This window comes from Bos mutus, chromosome 8, assembly GCF_027580195.1.
Source record: "Bos mutus isolate GX-2022 chromosome 8, NWIPB_WYAK_1.1, whole genome shotgun sequence".
Classification (NCBI taxonomy): domain Eukaryota; kingdom Metazoa; phylum Chordata; class Mammalia; order Artiodactyla; family Bovidae; genus Bos; species Bos mutus.
The window spans coordinates 73121396-73141762 of NC_091624.1; the positions used below are offsets into that span (position 1 = coordinate 73121396).

Below are 20367 nucleotides of genomic sequence, written 5' to 3' on the forward strand. Positions count from 1 at the left end.
GGTATCATCTGCGTATTTGAGTTTGTTAATATTTCTCCCAACAATCTTGATTCCAGCTTGTGATTCATTCAGCCCAGCATTTTGCATTATGTACTCTGCATATAAGTTAAATAAATAAGGTGACAATATTCAGCCTTGACATACTCCTTTCCCAGTTTTGAACCAGTCAGTTGTTCCACCTCCAATCCTAACTCTTGCCAATTGACTCACATACAAGTTTCTCAGGAGACAAGTAAAGTGATTTGGTACTCCCATTTCTTTAAGAACTTTTTACAGTTTGTTGTGATCCACACAGTCAAGGGTTTTGGTGTAATCAGTGAAGCAGAAGTAGATATTTTTCTAGAACTCCCTTGCTTTCCCCATGATCCAATGAATGTTGGCAATTTGATCTCTGGTTCCTCTGTCTCTTCAAAGCCTTGCTTGTACATCTGGAAATTCTTGGTCCACATACTGCTAAAGCCTAGCTTGAAGGATCTTGAGTATAACCTTGTTGGCATGTGAAATGAGCACAATTATAATGTAGTTTGAACATTCTTTGGCATTACCCTTTTTTTCCACTTAGTACATGTGAACTTAAAATGTAGAATACGGTAGGACCCCAAATTATAAATGGATGCTGGAGAGGAAAACCAATGTTTACCATCAAAGCCAGTTATTTAATCAGTCAACAGTTGATGAGCTCTTACTATCCACAAGGCTCTGGTGATTTAAGATGGCTAAATTACGGTCTTTGTCACTCACCACTAGGCTGAGAAGACAAAGATGAATGTAACCCTGATATCTGCCAGATATTGGGATAGATGGATAAGAATCCTAGTGATGTCATTTGTGCTGAGATGTTGGAAGAGCCCAGATGTTTCTGTGGGCTTCTCCTAGAATATATAGCACAAGATGTCAGAAGCCTATTCTAAGAAAAGTATTGCTCTCACATAAGACCCTGAGGAAAAATACTTCTAAAATATCACATTTTTGAAAGTTGATCATCCTGCCTTTTCTGATGATGTATTTCTTACCTCTATGGCATTTAGATGTGTTAAAGTGCCAGATTTGGACTATACATTATTCCTTTTGTTGAGCTTGAAACAATAGATAACCAATGTTATAGTGTCAGTAGCCATCATGAGGTTAATTGTTTATCATTGTAGCTAACTTTCATACCATGTGCCAGACATAGTTCTAATGGCTTTACATGTATCACATTATTTAGCCTTTACAGTTCAATGAAACAGAGGCTATTCTTATCTCCATTTTACATGTAAGCCAAGTAAAGTCCACAATAAAAGCTCACATCACATAGCAGAACAAGACCTCAAGATTCTGCAGGTCGCCCTTGGTCCTAGGGCATGTAATACAGTCAAGCTTACACCACATGGTACTTTGTAATTACATATGTGTTTGGTTTTCTCCAAAAGCCTGCATCATACCCACGAATAGGAGCTGGATGTTTATTCATTTACAAAGTCCTAGAACCCAAACCCAAATGCAATACCACTTCAGTATTCTTGCCTTGAGAATCCCATGAACAGTATGAAAAGAGAAGAGGATAGAACACTGAAAGATAAACTCCCCAGGTCTGGAGGTGCCCGATATGCTACTGGAGAACAGTGGAGAAATAACTGAGGAAAGAATGAAGTTCAGTTCATTTCACTTCAATCACTCAGTCATGTTCAACTCTTTGCGACCCCATGGACTGCAGCACACCAGACTTCCCTGTCCATCACCAACTCCCAGAGTTTACTCAAACTCATGTCCATTGAGTCGGTGATGCCATCCAACCGTTTCATCCTCTGTCTTCCACTTCTCCTCCCTTCTTCAATCCTTCCCAGCATCAGAGTCTTTTCAAATGAGTCAGTTCCTCACCTCAGGTGGCCAAAGTATTGGAGCTCCAGCTTCAGCATCAATCCTTCCAATGAATATTCAGCACTGATTTCCTTTAGGATGGACTGGTTGGATCTCCTTGCAGTCCAAGCGACTCTCAAGAGTCTTATCCAACACCACAGTTCAAAAGCATCAGTTCTTTGGCTCTCAGCTTTCTTTATAGTCCAAGTCTCACATCCATACATGAATATTGGAAAAACCATAGCTTTGATGAGATGGACCTTTTTTGGCAAAGTAATGTCTCTGCTTTCTAATATGCTGTCTAGGTTGGTCATAACTTTTCTTCCAAGGAGCAAGCATCTTTTAATTTCATGGCTGAAGTGACCATCTGCAGTGATTTTGGAGCCCTCAAAAATAAAGTCTGTCACTGTTTCCATTGATTCCTCATCTATTTGCCATGAAGTAATGGGACCAGATGCCATGATTTTAGTTTTCTGAATGCTGAGTTTTAAGTCAACTTTTTCACTCTCCTCTTTCACTTTCATCAAGAGGCTCTTTAATTCTTCTTCACTTTCTCCCATAAGTGTGGTGTCATCTGAATATGAGGTTATTGATATTTCTTCCAGCAATTTTGATTCCAGCTGTTGCTTCATCCATCCCAGCGTTTCTCATAATGTACTCTGCATATGAGTTAAATAAGCAGGGTGACAATATACACCATTGATGTACTCCTTTCCCGATTTGGAATCAGTCTGTTGTTCCATGTCCAGTTCTAACTGTTGCTTCCTGACCTGCATACTGATTTCTCAGGAGGTAGGTCAGGTGATCTGGTATTCCCATCTCTTTAAGAATTTTTCACAGTTTTTTGTGATCCACACAGTCAAAGACTTTGGCATAGTCAATAAAGCAGAAATAGATGTTTTTCTGGAACTCTCTTGCTTTGTCGATGATCCAATGGATGTTGGCAATTTGATCTCTGGTTCCTCTGCCTTTTCTATTTTTTAAAATTTATTTATTTATTTTAATTGGAGGGTAATTACTTTACACTATTGTAGTGGTTTTTGCCATACATTGACATGAATCAGCCATGGGTGTACATGTGTCCCCCATCCTGAACCCCCTTACCAACTCCTTCCCCATCCCATCCCTCAGCGTCATCACAGTGCACAGGCTTTGAATACCCTATTTCATGCATCAAAGTTGGACTGGTGATCTATTTCACATATGGTAATATACATGTTTCAATGTATTCTCTCAAATCATCCCACCCTCGCCTTCTCCCACTGAGTCCAAAAGTCTGTTATTTATATCTGTGTCTCTTTTACTGTCTTGCATATAGGGTCATTGTTACCATCTTTCTAAATTGCATATATATGCCATAATATACTGTATTGGTGTGTTTTTTTTTTCTGACTTACTTCACTGTGTATAATAGGCTTCAGTTTCAACCACCTCATTAGAACTGGTTCAAATGTGTTCTTTTTAAAAGCTGAGTAGTATTTCATTGTGTATATGTACCACAGCTTTCTTATCCATTCATCTGCTAATGGACATCTAGGTTGTTTCCATGTCCTAGCTATTGTAAACAGTGCTGTGATGAACACTGGCCTACACGTGTCTCTTTCCATTCTGGTTTCCTCGGTGTGTATGCCCAGCAGTGGGATTGCTAAGTCGTATGGCAGTTCTATTTCCAGTTTTTTAAGGGATCTCCACACTGTTCTCCATAATGGCTGTACTAGTCTGCATTCCCACCAACAGTGTAAGAGGGTTCCCTTTTCTCCACACCCTCTCCAGAATTTATTGTTTGGAGACTTTTTGATAGCAGCCATTCTGACTGGCATGAGATGGTACCTCACTGTGGTTTTGATTTGCATTTCTCTGATAATGCATGATGTTGAGCATATTTTCATGTGTTTGTTAGTCATCTGTATGTCTTCTTTGGAGAAATGTCTGTATAGTTCTTTGGCCCATTTTTTGATTGGATCGTTTATTTTTTTGGTATTGAGCTGCATGAGCTGCTTGTATATTTTTGAGATTAATCCTTTGTCAGTTGCTTATTTCCTATTGTTTTTCCCATTCTGAAGACTGTCTTTTCACCTTGCTTATAGTTTCCCTCGTTGTGAAAAAGCTTTTAAGTTTAATTAGGTCAATTAGTTTATTTTTGCTTGTATTTCCGTTACTCTGGGAGGTAGGTCATAAAGGATCCTGCTGTGATTTATGTCAGAGAGTGTTTTGCCTATTCCTTGAGTGTTTTCTGCCTCTTGAGAAATTTGTATGCAGGTCAGGAAGCAACAGTTAGAACTGGACATGGAACAACAGACTGGTTCCAAATAGGAAAAGGAGTTCGTCAAGGCTGTATATTGTCATCCTGTTTATTTAACTTATATGCAGAGTACATCATGAGAAACGCTGTACTGGAAGAAACACAAGCTGGAATCAAGATTGCCAGGAGAAATATCAATAACCTCAGACATGCAGATGACACCACCCTTATGACAGAAAGTGAAGAGGAACTCAAAAGCCTCTTGATGAAAGTGAAAGAGGAGAGTGAAAAAGTTGGCTTAAAGCTCAACATTCAGAAAACGAAGGTCATGGCATCCGGTCCCACCACTTCATGGAAATAGATGGGGAAACAGTGGAAACAGTGTCAAACTTTATTTTTCTGGGCTCCAAAATCACTACAGGTGGTGACTGCAGTCATGAAATTAAAAGACGCTTACTCCTTGGAAGAAAAGCTATGACCAACCTAGACAGCATATTAAAAAGCAGAGACATTACTTTGCCAACAAAGGTCCATCAAGTCAAAGCTATGGTTTTTCCAGTAGTCATGTATGGATGTGAGAGTTGGATTATAAAAAAGCTGAGTGCTGAAGAATTAATGTTTTTGAACTGTGGTGTTGGAGAAGAATTTTGAGAGTCCTTGGACTACAAGGAGATCCAGCCAGTCCATCCTAAAGGAAATCAGTCCTGAATATTCATTGGAAGGACTGATGCTGAAGCTGAAACTCCAATACTTTGGCCACCTGAGGCGAAGAACTGACTCATTGGAAAAGACCCTGGTGCTGGGAAGGATTGAAGGTGGGAGGAGAAGGGGACGACAGAGGATGAGAGAGCTGGATGGCATCCCTGACTCAATGGACATGAGGTTGAGTAAACTCTGGGAGTTGGTGATGGATAGGGAAGCCTGGCATGCTGGAGTCCATGAGGTTTCAAAGAGTTAGACATGACTGAGCAACTGAACTAACCTGAGATCTCAAACCAATATTGGCTCATAGATCTTAACAAAATACTGTGGAATTGAATTGAGGACAAAAGCAGAGAGTCTAGGGAAAAGAGACCAATGAAGAAAATTGTAATAATGAATCTTGAGCACATCCGGTGGCAAGGGGTCCCTGTCCCTCCAGCACATGCATTCCTACCACCTGTGTGGTCTGTCCCTCCAGTGGTGATGGATGCATTGGATTCATATAGCTTGATGACCAGCCATTATTAACATTATTCCAACCACCATTCTCTCTTCCCACCCCATCCTAATTCTATAGCTCCTGAACAAACTGATTACAATTTGACTTTTCATACAGATTTTTCTATGGGAATAGAATATTGTGAACCAATTTCTGATATGCACATTGATGATATTTCTTACTATACTAAAGTCCTAGGAATTTGGTTAGCATGGTCCAATTTTTTAGTTTAATTCTGAGTGTACTGACAGAATCAATTTTCTGGACCTTTAAGGTAAGACCTTGGTGATGTCAACTTTCCTGTTAGGACACTTAGGGTGGTCATCATCTGCCTCCTACAACACATGTTGCCTATAACTGTGTATTCTCAAAAGCAGGCTCCACTTAGGAGAGGCAAACTCAAAGAGAGCAGCATGGTTTCTGCTCAGTTCTATTTGTTCTATAAAAACAGAATTCCATTTTAAAACAGAACAGCTGCAAGAAGTACAGAGGAAGCAACCAATGCCTGAAATTTTGTGTTGTATGGATCAAAGAGGAATATAATCAGGCTGCTAGTCAAGTCAGACAACATCCCAGTGTCTCAGTTCCCCTTGCTTTAAAATTCAAAAAAATGAAAGGCTTTATAAGTCATTTAACATTCAAAGCAAAACAAAACTTAAGTAGGCCTTTTAAATCATTACATTGGCAAAAACCTTTTAAAATTTTAACACATAATGCTCAAAATACGGTGAAGGCAATGGCAACCCACTCCAGTACTCTTGCTTGGAAAATCCCATGGACAGAGGAGCCTGGTAGGCTGCAGTCCATAGGGTCGCTAAGAGTCAGACACGACTGAGCGACTTCATTTTCACTTTTCACTTTCATGCATTGGAGAAGGAAATGGCAACCCACTCCAGTATTCTTGCCTGGAGAATCCCAGGGACAGAGGAGCCTAGTGGGCTGCCATCTATGAGGTCGCACAGAGTCGGACACGACTGAAGTGATTTAGCAGCAGCAGCTCCAGAATATGTTGTTAAATTGATAGAAGTTGAGTCTGGCAGGATATAGTCTATAAGTATAGTCTATAGACAAAGAGTCGCACACGACTGAAGTGACTTAACACAGACACACACACAGTCTTAAGTTGTTAGTGGTCATATAAATCAGTACAAATTTGGAGGAAGGTGATTTGTCTATAGATCAGGGCTCTTAAAGTTTTTCTGCCATTTGCTTGAGGAATTCTACATATTTAAATCTGAGGAAATAATAAAAAAAAAACACAGAAAAAGCAATAAACATGGAGATGTTCATTACAAATGTAAATATATATATATATGATTTTTAAAAGCTTTGCCATAACACTGAAAGAAAAAAAAATGTACAAAACTCTATACTTTGATTACTCAAGTTTTTAAAAAATGAACTAGAAAAAATTATTGAATAAATAGCAAGAATCATGTCGAGGTTCATACTTTTATCCAAAATACCATTCCAAGGGTTTTTTAAAAAAGGAAATCCATAGACTGAAGTGGAATACATTATTATATTAAAACACACATTACAGTGTTACCTGTTGTTGTTTAGTCGCTAAGTCGTGTCCACCTCCTCTGCGATTCCATGGACTATAGCCTGCCAGGCTTCTCTGTCCATGAGACTTTCCCGGCAAGAATATTGCAGTGGGTTGGCATTTCCTCCTCCAGGGGATCTTCCCAACCCAGGTATCAAACCCGGGTCTCCTGCATTGGCTGGTGAATTCATTACCACTGAAGCACCCGGAAAGCCCATACAGTGTTATTTGCTGCTGCTGCGCTAAGTCGCTTCAGTCGTGTCCGACTCTGTGCAACCCCTGAGACGGCAGCCCACCAGGCTCCCCCATCCCTGGGATTCTCCAAGTAAGAATACTGGAGTGGGTTGCCATTTCCTTCTCCAATGCATGAAAGAGAAAAGTGAAAGTGAAGTCGCTCAGTCGTGTCCGACTCTTAGCGACCCCATGGACTGCAGCGCACCAGGCTCCTCCGTCCATGGGATTTTCCAGGCAAGAGTACTGGAGTGGGTGCCATTGCCTTCTCCGACAGTGTTATCTAGATGGCCCCAAACTGGAAATAATGTCAAACAAAACAGAAGCAAATTAGTCATAGTGATATATATTTGCATTACAGATCACTATCTAGTTATAAAGATTATGTAGAAATATGAAATAACTATGATATAATTTTAAGTAGAGAAATAGTTTTTATATATTGAACGCTTACCATGAGCCTGTCATTCTGTTACTCAATTTATATACTTTATCGCTTTTTGTGCTGGCAGAACCTGGTAAGTAGGTAGAGTGCTATCCTCAGTGACAGTAAGACAATTGTAACAAGGTTGCTTAATAACTTTCCTGAGTTCACACAGCTAGTAGTCAGACCTGCTACTGCCGCTGCTAAGTCGCTTCAGTCGTGTCCGACTCTGTGTGACCCCATAGACGGCAGCCCACCAGGCTCCGCCGTCCCTGGGATTCTCCAGGCAAGAACACTGGAGTGGGTTGCCATTTCCTTCTCCAATGCAGGAAAGTGAAATGTGAAAGTGAAGTCGCTCAGTCATGTCCGACTCTTAGCGACCCCATGGACTGCAGCCTACCAGGTTCCTCCATCCATGGGATTTTCCAGGCAAGAGTACTGGAGTGGGGTGCCATTGCCTTCTCCGAGACCCAAAGCTAACTGATATCAAAGCTGTTTCTCCTTAACTAAAATGCTATAAAAGCCCTAGACACCTAAGGTAATAAACAAAGGTAAATGTAATATACATATATGTAGAAAAAGAGAAAATCGGACTGGAGCAATGGTGTTCAGTTCAGTTCAGGCACCTCAGCCGTGTCCGACTCTTTGCGACCCCATGAACTGCAGCACACCAGGCCTCCCTGTCCATCACCAACTCACGGAGCCAACCCAAACTTATGTCCATTGAGGCGGTGATGCCATCCAACCATCTTATCCTCTGTCGTCCCCTTCTCCTCCTGCCCTCAATCTTTCCCACCATCAGGGTCTTTTCAAAAGAGTCAGCTCTTCACACCAGGTGGCCAAAGTATTGGAGTTTCAACTTCAACATCAGTCCTTCCAATGAACACCCAGGTGCAATGGTATAAATAGTCTCATAGTAACTGTTTCCCTTCTATTACAATGTTGAGTACAAAGAAACTAGCAAATAAAATGTTAACAGTGAGAATCAGACAAAAGTCTGGAAAGAAGTATACTAAAGTATTAATAGAGTTTTGTTAAAGTGGTAGAGTTCAGTGTAATTTTCTCCTTTTCTCTATTTTACAAGGTTTTTTGATAACATATATTGCTTCCCTGGTAGCTCAACTGATAAAGAAGCTGCCTGCAATGCAGGAGCCACAGGTTTGATTCCTAGGTTGGGAAGATCGCCTGGAGAAGGCATAGGTTACCCATTCCAGTATTCTTGGGCTTCCCTGGTGGCTCAGATGGTAAAGAATCTGCCTGTGATGGCTAAGACCGGGGATCGATCCCTGAGTTGGGAAGATCCCCTGGAGAAGGGAACAGCTACCCACTCCATGGGTAGAGTTCCATGGACTCCATGGACAGAGGAACCTGGCAGGCTACAGTTCATGGGGTCACAAAGAGTCAGACACGACTGAGTGACTTTCACACTTCACATAAGACTTTTGAAAAATACTTTAAATGCTTCAGCAACATATATGCTAAAATTGGAAAGATACTGAGAAAGATAGTATGGCCCCTGCACAGGGATTACACACAATTTCATGAAGCATCACACACAAACACATACACACACACACACACACACACACATGTACATCTGTCCTCTGTGATACAGAAACCAGAGCTCTGTAAAACTTATTGATCATTGAAACACTGTGATGTTCAGAAACAGCAATGGTACTCCTGGTGATATAAGTGTTATTAAGAATACAGTATATCTGTCATTTCTTTCAAAATTCTTGAGGTTACATTCCATAGAGTCCTATTTTTTAAAACAGGTTTGAGAAGAAAATCTAAAAGCTGATATTCCTTTTTTTTTACTCCCTTCCTCTCTTTTCCTTTGCTTTTTTAACTGTACAATTTGTGTGGTATGGTGATAACAGTAACTTTCTCTGTTTATGTGATAAGTACAAGGGCCAATTTTATTTTCGTTATATTCTTCCTGTATTTGAAAGGTTTTGAAAAACACATTTAACAATTTAAATCTGAAAAATTATCTTTAAATTTAACATTCTAAATTATTAAATTTGAAAGTGTTTAAAAGTATTTTTGAAATTTTAGAAGTTCTGTATTTATTGAAAATCAAAACGTGGCACACATACCAAGTATAATGATATGTTTGGCAAAATTCTTGTATGCACAACTCGTGTTTTTTCCCTTTCTGATGCAAACTTTTACTTGTGTTTTGAAGAGACTCTAAACAGAAACTAAAAGGAAAATTTGCTAAGTGAAAGTTTGAGAAGGTTCTGGGGTTGCCAGCATCCTGCCTGCTTAGCTGAACGCCGCAGTGGCCGCTGCACGCACCGCTCGGCTGGGCTGCAGCTCAGCACTTGACACGCATGTGACAGCACGAGCGTCTCGCGTTCTTTCCGAGTGGTGCTCTGGGGAGTCATCCTCAAGAACCACCCTCCTAAAGGCAGAAAACTCGGGGCTGGGGAGCGAGAGGGGTCTTTCCAAAACACAAAACTCTTCTGAGTGTTCTAAAAATGAAGAGGAGGAAAGAACAGTGACTACTAGATGCTAAAATGTGACATTTGAAAGTGTTAGGAAAAATGCCAGACTGACAACTCCAGCTATAACCCCCCAAGTCAAAATGAAAGTTCAAGCTCAGGCTGATAGAGGCCCTACTTTTCTGAATGTTCATCAGCAAGGTGGGAAATTCATCAGACTACCCGGACGGCATGTCCTCCCTTTCTGAGCTGCTGGGAGGAAAGGTTTAGTTCCCAGGATCTATCCAGTTCTGTCTTGAAAGTCTGAACCTCAATCAGCATTGTGTGAGATACAAAGTCTATATTAGATATGCTTCACCCTGGGGAATTTATAGGAAGTGGGAGGAATACATCATATATAGGAAAAGTTGTATAAAAACAAGGCCACATAAAATTGTCTGATGTGTGGAACAGACCATAAAGCAAAGAAATTCAGAGTGGATGGGAGCTTCTATGGGAGGGAGAAACACTAGAGACCTGGGGGAAGATGAGAAATTCACTGGCCCTGGAGGATTTTCCATGATGAGTGGGGAGTAATGGGGGCAAGGCTGCTATTTAAAAAAATCACCAGGCATTACAAACAGGAGTAAGAAGGGAGCAAATAAAACAAACGAATTCTATCAACATTAGTGACAATCATCATCATTCTAAGTTAGATTCCTGTGACAAGTTAAAATTTGCAAAGGATTTTAAAAATGTATTTATTTTTGGCTACACTGGGTGTTTGTTGCCGTGTATGGGCTTTCTTTAGTTGCGGTGCTCAGGCTTCTCATCACCATGTCTTCCCTTGTTGCAGAGGACTGGCTCCAGGGTGACAGGCTTCAGCAGTTGCGGACGGTGGGCTCTAGAATTCTGATTCAGCAGTTGTGGCATCAGGCTTAGTTGCCCTGCAGCGTGTGGAATCATCCCAGACCAGGGATCAAATCCATGTCCCCTGCTTTAGCAGGCAGATTCTTAGCCACTGGACCACCACTGGACTCCCTGACAAGCATTTTTAGATGTCTATGTTCTGGTTGAGCTGCTAAGTCATGTCTGACTCTTTTGTGACCCCATGGGCTATAGCCCATGGGATTTCCCAGGCAAGAGGACTGCAGTGGGTTGCCATTTCCTCCTCCAGGGGATCTTCCCAACCCAGGGATCAAACATGTGTCTCCTGCATTGGCAGGTGGGTTCTTTACCACTAAGCCACCTGGGAAGCAGCCTTCCTAACAGCTAAGGGAGTAGGGCAACTACTCCTAAATCAGAGATAAGGAAACTTGGTTCAGAGAAGTTAAATAACTTGCCTAATTTACTCCATTTCTACTTTTAGTAACATTACCAGTTTGGTAATTCAGAGAGGTGCCAAGGACACAGAATATCTTTATTTGTAGCATAGCATAGCATATAATAAAGTGTTACATTTACATGCATGTGAATAAATTAATATGATTGGAGAAGAAGTCAGGCTGACAAAGTAACTGGTAAGAAATTGACTTCTTTCTGGGGGCTTAATATGAAAAAATATGACTGATACCATACTTGTAAATTATAACTGTGCCACAGCTACAAATGCAAGCTGAATTGAAATCCAGTTGCCAAAAACTAAGGAGAACTTCAGAACCACCAATAGCAGGATATTGTTCAAAGCTGGGAGCAGATAGTCTTGCCGTCTTCCTACTATATCTAGACCAGACTGCATCTAGAATATTTGGTCTATTCTGGGCTCTATCTATTAACTGGAACACTGATATGTGGGAATAAATCTGGAGGAAGCACCGAAGATGGTGATGGGGCTGGAAACCACCATAACCTAGTAATACCTTAAAAGTTGGGTGTATTTCTCCTGAAGAAGGTTTATTAAGGGAAGACATGAAAGTCAAGTTCAATGGGTACAAGTTACATTTAAGTAGAGTTTCACCCAGAACTGAAAAGGACTTGCTTACAACTTGAAATATTCATCAAAAGTTAACCTCCCAGTTCTTGGAAATAGTCTCATAGCCTGGAAATGCCATTTTTCATGATGCTCTAGAAGGTACTCTTCTTTTAGGAGGTAAATTTATAAGGTCTCCTTCTTGCCCTAAAACCCTATGATTTCTCAAACTAGCTACTTTACTTCTCTTGTGGGAGTCGAGTTAGAATGAAACAGTTCTTAAATTCCCTTCTTGCTCTCTCCTTCTATGAAGTATCTCATTCTAAAGTTCAGCCTTACTTGTGTTTCACAGTAATATCAGAGACAGGAATCTTTCATTTCAGCTTGACTCTCAAGATCTTATCCTCAAATGAACTTTTACCACTACCAACTGAAATAAGTTCTTAAAATCTTCTAGTCAATGAATCATCAAATGAGTCAGCTTTTCAAGCTTAATTGGCTTGGTTCCTTGATAACTATGTCACCTTGCCATATTTCTTTTTTAGTATTATTATTTTTTTTTCCTAAACTGTTTTTAAACTCAAACATCCTGCTTTCAACACTCTTTGTATCTAAGAATATAGTGGGGCTGATGACACAGGATGAGAAACTTGTAGAGGGTAACAAATATCTTCCTTTTGACTGGTAGATGTTGTCAGGAGTAGAGAAGGACTGATGTGAAATTCTGGGCTTGACCTTACGGCAGTAACTAGAAGTCTTAGGAGTATCGTTTGAAAGACTTGCCTCCAGACAGGATCAGTCACCATAGGAAAAGTAGGTGGCTGTGTTTGCATGTGTTCTGAGGGATTCTGGGAAGTCCCTACCCTTTCCCCTATATGTATACCCACCCATTGCTCCATCCTTCCATCTTTAGAAATAATTTCATTTAGGCCACAAAGTCTTTTAAGACTTTAAAAAGCTCCTTGTTCGTGCTAGGTCACTTCAGTCATATCTGACTTTTGAACACTATGGACCATAGTCCTCCAGGCTTCTCTGTCCATGGGATTCTCCAGGCAAGAATACTGGAGTGGGTATTCTGCCGTGCCCTCCTCCAGGGGATCTTCCCAACCCAGGGATCGAACCCACATCTCTTACGTCTCCTGCATTGTCAGGCAGATTCTTTACACTAGCACTACCTGGAAGCCCAATAAGCTCGGGGCAGAATACTGTGGAGAAGCAGGAAACGGGGAGTAATTTCATAAAGTTGCCTAGTTGAGTCTGTCTGTTCCTTTACAACCAGCCTTAAGGCGAAGAGAAGGTGTAGGCCTGGGTTGAAGGCAACTCTGCCACTAACCAGCTACATCACCAGAGGCAGCTGATGCTCTCTTAGCCTTAGTTTCTTTATATGTAAAACAGTGAATCTTATCTGGCTGTATTTTGAAGGAATTAAAGATAATACACTGAATTTCCTATCACAGTTAGTATATAACCATAGAGCCAGAACTTAAGGAACCCTTAGCTACTAGTATAAGTAATTTGTCTTAAAAGCCGGATTTGGGGATAACAAAGTCTGCTCAGCCAGACTTCATGCAGAAATGAAAATCCTGGGATTTGCAGAAAATATTCTCTTAACAATAAATGCCCTCTATTATGAGGTATGACAGCTTAGGCTGGGAGCAAATATTTCATGAAATCTTAATTGCTAGAAATAAGAAGTTGAGGTGCAGAGATGAGGAGAAGCTACTTGTGTTTTTAGTTTTCTGGGGTTTTTTTGTTTTGTTTTTTTTTAGTTTTTCTAGAAGAAAGATATTAAATTTACATTTACGGTGGATTATTTCAGGGTAAAAAGATTAATAATTTTTTTTAATCACATAAAGGTAAAGCCAAGATCCTAATCTGGAACAGAAAGTTTGAGACCGTTCATTCCTTTATTCCCGCAGTCCCAACCTTTTTGACACCAGGGACTGGCTTCATGGAAGACAGTTTTTCCAGACCTGGGGGGCAAAGGTGGTGGGGGGACAGAATGGTTTAGGCTATAATGCAAACGGTGGGGAGTGGCAGAGGAAGCTTCATTTGCTCGCCTCCTGCTGTGCAGCCAGGTTCCTAACAGGGCTGGGGGTTGGAGACCCCTGCTTTATTCACTCAGCAAATATTTGAGTACTTGCTACATATATTACACAAGGTAGTGAACATAAAAAGCACTGATTATGCAAAAAGGTTGTCTTTGCAGTGAGTAGAATTACAGTCTTGAACCTGTGTTTCCTTGGGGTCTGGAAGGAGAACCTTGGTTAATGGACTCTGGTCTATAGGAAACTTGATCCCTTCGCCATGGCAGCAGGATAGGGACAGAGGGAGAGAAACCCTTCCTTGGAGAGGAGAATAGGAAATGGTTTGGGCCTCCCCAGTGGCTCAGAAGTAAAGAATCTGCCTGGAATGAAGGAGCCGCAGGAGACATGGGTTCGATCCCCTGGGTCAGAAAGATCCCTTGGAGGAAAGCATGGCAACCCACTCCAGTATTCTTGCCTGGAGAATCCCATGGACAGAGCAGCCTGATGACCTACAGTCCATGGGGTCACAAAGAGTCAGACACGACTGAAGCAACTTAGCAAGCACTCAGGAGATATTTTGGAGGATCCAGATATTTTTACTTTTATGCATCATTTTTTCTTTCTCCTTAAGTAAACTTAGGCTAAATGTTGCAGTCTGTTCCCCGTTGAGAAGGGCTACCCTTGAGGCTCCAAGTAGTTGACTGAAATAAGCACTCCCTAGGAATTCCCAGAAGTTTGGGGGAGAAGTCAAATATTGACTTCTGCAGTCAGGTGAGAGGTGACTCTCAGAGTTATTTGGGCATTAACTAGAATTGGTATTCTTTGAAGGCAAGAGTCCTCAGTTATACATTTGTCCTTGTGGGCAGTTTGAATAATCCTCACAAAGTGCCTGGAGACACACTCCCATGATAGCAAGCCACTGGGCACAGTTTCCAAGAGTATCAAGTCAGAGCAGCTCACTCTCCACAAACTCAAATAACATGAAATATGCAAGTTATTTTACATGCTGGGGTACAGATGTGCTGAGCATGTGGACTCAGTTCAGTCCAGTCGCTCAGTCGTGTCCGACTCTTTGCGACCCCATCAATCGCAGCACACCAGGCCTCCCTGTCCATCACCAACTCCCGGAGTTCACTCAGACTCATGTCCATCGAGCCAGTGATGCCATCCAGCCATCTCATCCTCTGTCGTCCCCTTCTCCTCCTGTCCCCAATCCCTCGCAGCGTCAGAGTCTTTTCCAATGAGTCAACTCTTCACATGAGGTGGCCAAAGTACTGGAGTTTTAGCTTCAGCATCATTCCCTCCAAAGAAATCCCAGGGCATGTGGACTAGAGCTTGCCAATCCAAGGTTATTTCCTTTTATTCCTCTTCTCCTTTCTTACCTATCATCCATGCTTCTCCCAAGCTCCCTCTTGGGCTCTGTTTCCTCAGTTCAGTTCAGTCGCTCAGTCGTGTAGGACTCTGCGACCCCATGAATTGCAGCATGCCAGGCCTCCCTGTCCATCACCAATTCCCGGAGTTCACCCAGACTCATGTCCATCGAGTCACTGATGCCATCCAGCCATCTCATCCTGTGTCATCCCCTTCTCCTCCTGCCCCTAATCTCTCCCAGCATCTGAGTCTTTTCCAATAAGTCAACTCTTCGCATGAGGTGGCCAAAGTATTGGAGTTTCAGCTTCAGCATCAGTCTTTCCAATGAACACCCAGGACTGAACTCCTTTAGGATGGACTGGTTGGATCTCCTTGCAGTCCAAGGGACTCTCAAGAGTCTTCTCCAACACCACAGTTCAAAAGCATCCATTCTTCAGCACTCAGCTTTCTTCACAGTCCAACTCTTATATCCATACATGACCACTGGAAAAACCATAGCCTTGACTAGACGGACCTTTGTTGGCAAAGTAATATCTCTGCTTTTCAATATGCTATCTAGGTTGGTCATAACTTTACTTCCAAAGAGTAAGTGTCTTTTATTTTCATGGCTGCAATCACCATCTGCAGTGATTTTGGAGCCCAAAAAAATAAAGTCTGACACTGTTTCCACTGTTTCCCCATCTATCTGCCATGAAGTAATGGGACCAGATGCCATGATCTTTGTTTTCTGAATGTTGAGTTTTAAGCCAACTTTTTCACTCTCCTCTTTCACTTTCATCAAGAAGCTTTTTAGTTCCTCTTCACTTTCTGCCATAAGAGTGGTGTCATCTGCATATCTGAGGTTATTGACATTTCTCCCGGCAATCTGGATTCCAGCTTGTGCTTCTTCCAGCCCAGCGTTTCTCATGATGTACTTTGCATATAAGTTAAATAAGCAGAGTGACAATATACAGCCTTGACGTACTCCTTTTCCTATTTGGAACCAGTCTATTGTTCCATGTCCAGTTCTAACTGTTGCTTCCTGACCTGCATATAGGTTTCTCAAGAGGCAGATCAGGTGGTCTGGTATTCCCATCTCTTTCAGAATTTTCCACAGTTTATTGTGGTCTACACAGTCAAAGGCTTTGGCATAGTCAATAAAGCAGAAATAGATGTTTTTCTGGAACTCTCTTGCTTTTTCCATGATCCAGCGGATGTTGGCAATTTGATCTCTGGTTTCTCTGCCTTTTCTAAAACCAGCTTGAACATCTGGAAGTTCATGGTTCACGTACTGCTGAAGCCTGGCTTAGAGAATGTTGAGTGTTACTTTACTAGCCTGTGAGATGAGTGCAATTGTGTAGTAGTTTGATCATTCTCTGGCATTGCCTTTCTTTGGGATTGGAATGAACACTGACCTTTTCCAGTCCTGTGGCCACTGCTGAGTTTTCCAAATTTGCTGGCATATTGAGTGAAGCACTTTCACAGAATCATCTTTCAGGATTTGAAATAGCTCAACTAGAATTCCATCACCTCCACTAGCTTTGTTTGTAGTGATGCTTTCTAAGGCCCACTTGACTTCACGTTCTAGGATGTCTGGCTCTAGGTGAGTGGTCACACCGTCGTGATTATCTGGGTCGTGAAGCTCTTTTTTGTACAGTTCTTCTGTGTATTCTTACCACCTCTTCTTAATATCTTCTGCTTCTGTTAGGTCCATACCATTTCTGTCCTTTATCGAGCCCATCTTTGCATGAAATGTTCCCTTGGTATCTCTAATTTTCTTGAAGAGATCTCTAGTCTTTCCCATTCTGTTGTTTTCCTCTATTTCTTTGAATTGATCATAAATAAAAGCAAAGAAGAAATTAACATGTAGGGAAATCTGCCATGCTAAACACTGTGTGGGCTCTTCCACATAAATTATATCATTTAATCCTTTACAGGGTTTTCCCCGGTGGCTCAGCCGTAAAGAATCTGCCTGCAATGCAGGAGACGCAGGTTCAATATCTGGGTCAGGAAGATCCCCTGGAGGAGGGCATGGCAACCCACCCCAGTATTCTTGCCTGGAGAATTCCATAGACAGAGGAACGTAGCAGGCTACATTCCAAGAGGTCACAAAGAGTCAGACATTACTGAGCACAAACACATGCACAAGCCCTTACAACAATTTGGCAAAATAGGTAAGGTTATCGCCTTTCTCTGATAAGAAATGGAAGCTGAGAGTCCTATGTCCAAAGTACGACAACCAGCAAGAAGGTAGCAGTCCTGGGGTCCAAATACAGGTTTATGTAACAACAAAGTTCTTTACACCAAACCACAGAGGAAAGTGTATGTTGGGAGAGAAACATAATTAAAAAGGAAAACATATTGGGAGATATGTTTCTGCTTCCAAGCAAACATAAGTAATTACCCATCAGTAGACACTGACCTCCAATTGTAACTAAAACCCAAGACACAGGGGGCACAGGTTCAGACATTTCCTCTCCACCTAGAAAACTGCCACAGAGGAAAGAGAAGTAAAATGCAGTTTCAGGTAGACCATGACAAAGTCAACTAATCTTTCTTGGGTGATAGGAGTAAAGGAGCCGTACTGGTCTGTCCTGGGGAGTCAAACAGTTACCTCAAAGGTTAATGTAAATCTGTTGTTTTTTTTTTAATTTTATTTTATTTTTAAACTTTACATAATTGTATTAGTTTTGCCAAATATCAAAATGGATCCACCACAGGTATACATGTGTTCCCCATCCTGAACCCTCCTCCCTCCTCCCTGGGATGACCCAGAGGGATGGTAAATCTGTTTTTTAAAACACAGGTTGTTTTATATATACAGCCCCAAAAGTTAAAGCTTAAAAAAAAAATCCCTCATTCATGCAAAATCGTGTTGACATATAAAGACACATCTGTGGTCCACAGCTTGATCATTTGTAGTCCTCTTATAAAGCACCAACCACACGGGGCTTTGTAGACCAGTAACAGTTGGTGGGTTGGCACAGATGCATGAACCACACTTTGACAGCAATGACACTTTCAATTACAACACTCTTACCGTGGGTTATTCTAAGAAAAATCCAGCCATTTAAACCTCAACATGGTCTCCACATATCAAATTACAGCAAATTCTTTCTTTCTTCTTTTTGTCTCTCTTTTTTTTAAACTCAAGCAATCTCTGGGGCTGCTTAAAAGAAGTCTTTAGTACCTATAGACTTCCCGAAGGAAATGAGAGACATTAGGAGGTCTCAATTATATTTTTTTTCCACATAAATCTGAGCAAGACTGTTATTTTTATCATCTCAAAGATTAAAGTTGCCACAGGCAGCACGAGGGTAGAATCTTGATGTTTGCGTATTTCTTCCCTGTTTTCCCTGTCTCCTGATCCTGAACCCACACACAGAGAGCACACATAAGCTGAGCGACTTACTCATGGCAAGCATTTGAACTGGTCTTTTTTTAGTTATATTGTGAAATCTGTTTAAAAAGCCACACCAGACACCACCATGCCATCCACTTCACCTTTCTTTTGTCATCCGTGTTTTGTGGTAACATGGTTTTCTATCACAGAATGATGACACTCTTGCCTTAAGTGGTTTCTGTGATGAATTCCCAGACAGAGTTTGGGGGAAAAGCATTATTTCTCTTTTGCTTCCCCTACCCCAAAGGTCCCTTAAGTGTACCTCAAACGTTTCAGCCTAGTCTCCTTTTGAGGGGAAATTAGTCAGTGGCTCATAGAAATATACCCCAGCTCTTACCTTAGTGGCTTACCAAAACCAGAACTGGCCCCTCACTCAGTCAGGTCCAATCATGATCTTCCACAGACCCTGAAGCCATACTTGAACCTGGATTTTTTCCCCCATTTAGGATTCCCCTTGGAGAAAAAGAATCAGGGAAACCACATACAGAGGATTGAGCAAAGAACAGAAACCACCAGAGCCTCCCAGCTTCAACTGTTCCTAATGTCCTGATGACCCTCCCAGGGCTAGCGAGGAAGAAGGTCTAGCACAGGGAAGAGAGTGGCTTTTAGATCCCTTGGGGAAGGGATCTCTTGGGCTCTCTTGTGAGATCTGAAAGTGTGTAGAAATCCCTGCAGTTACTAGGAAAATGCAGATATCCGTGCCTGACAAATAGTTGGTGCTCAATATATACAGTAAATAGTTGAATGAATAAATGGGCAAAAAGAAGCAGAAGAGAAGAGGATGAAGCAGAGCTTCACAGATAACTTTCATTTGCCTTCCTTCCTGGGCTCTTTTTTTTTTTTTTTTTTTTAAGATTTTTATTTACTTATTTTATTGTTTGGCTGTGCTGGGTCTTCATCGCGGCATGCGCACTTTCTCTAGTTGCGGCGAGGAAGGGCTACTCTCTACTTGCAGTGCGAGGGCTTCTCATTGCAGTGGATTTTCTTGTTGGGGAGCACTGGCTCTAGGCTCGCAGGCTTCAGCAGTTGGATCCTGTGGGCTCAGTAGCTGCGGCTCGCAGACTTAGCTGCCGTGAGGGATGTGAAATCTTCCCAGACTAGTGACTGAACGTGTGTCCCTTGTATTGCAAGGCAGATTCTTATCCATTGGGCCACCAGGGAAGCACAGCAGTTACCCTTTTTCTTTTTTGCTCTTCATCCTTAAGAATAGCCATGCCACTTTGCTTTTCTTATTTCCTAATTACTCTCTTAATTTTTTCCCCAGATGTTTCATGTACATTGGTTTAAAAAGCGAGATCACACAGAAGAGCTAACAATGAAAATCCAGTTACAAGGAAAAGCTCTATTCTTTCAGCTTTAATCCTTTTCTCCAGAGGGAGACAGTTTTAACTGTGCTAACTTCTGCTTGTTAGAATGTAGGTTCAGATTCAATAGGTCTTGATGAGGCCCAAGATTCTGCACTTCTACCATTTGCCTGGTAATGCCAAAGCTGCCCTATGGAGGAGTCTAGAACTTTGAGTAGCAAGGACCTAGACCATTGCTATAGTGTCTTCCAGCTTCAATTCTTGTCAAATCTCTTCCACTCTCACCCCCCACTTGGCACTCTGCCATCATCAGTGACTCATAAAGCCTCAAAGGTGCTGTGCTCTTCAAACCTGCATGGCTTTGTACATCTTCCCTCTGCTCCTCAGCCCCTTCACTGAATGAGCTTCTTTGTGTCTCAGCTCATGCTTAATCTCTTCTATGAAACCTCCCCCAGATTCCCA

The 20367-nt window shown here is 41.6% G+C and overlaps 1 non-coding gene across 1 annotated transcript; it reads left to right on the forward strand.

The window, feature by feature from the left end:
• Nucleotides 1-8941: 8941 nt before the first annotated feature.
• Nucleotides 8942-9044, forward strand: LOC138989012 (U6 spliceosomal RNA). Its single transcript, XR_011465261.1, has one exon. It is a non-coding gene; the product is annotated as a U6 spliceosomal RNA (small nuclear RNA).
• Nucleotides 9045-20367: the final 11323 nt, after the last annotated feature.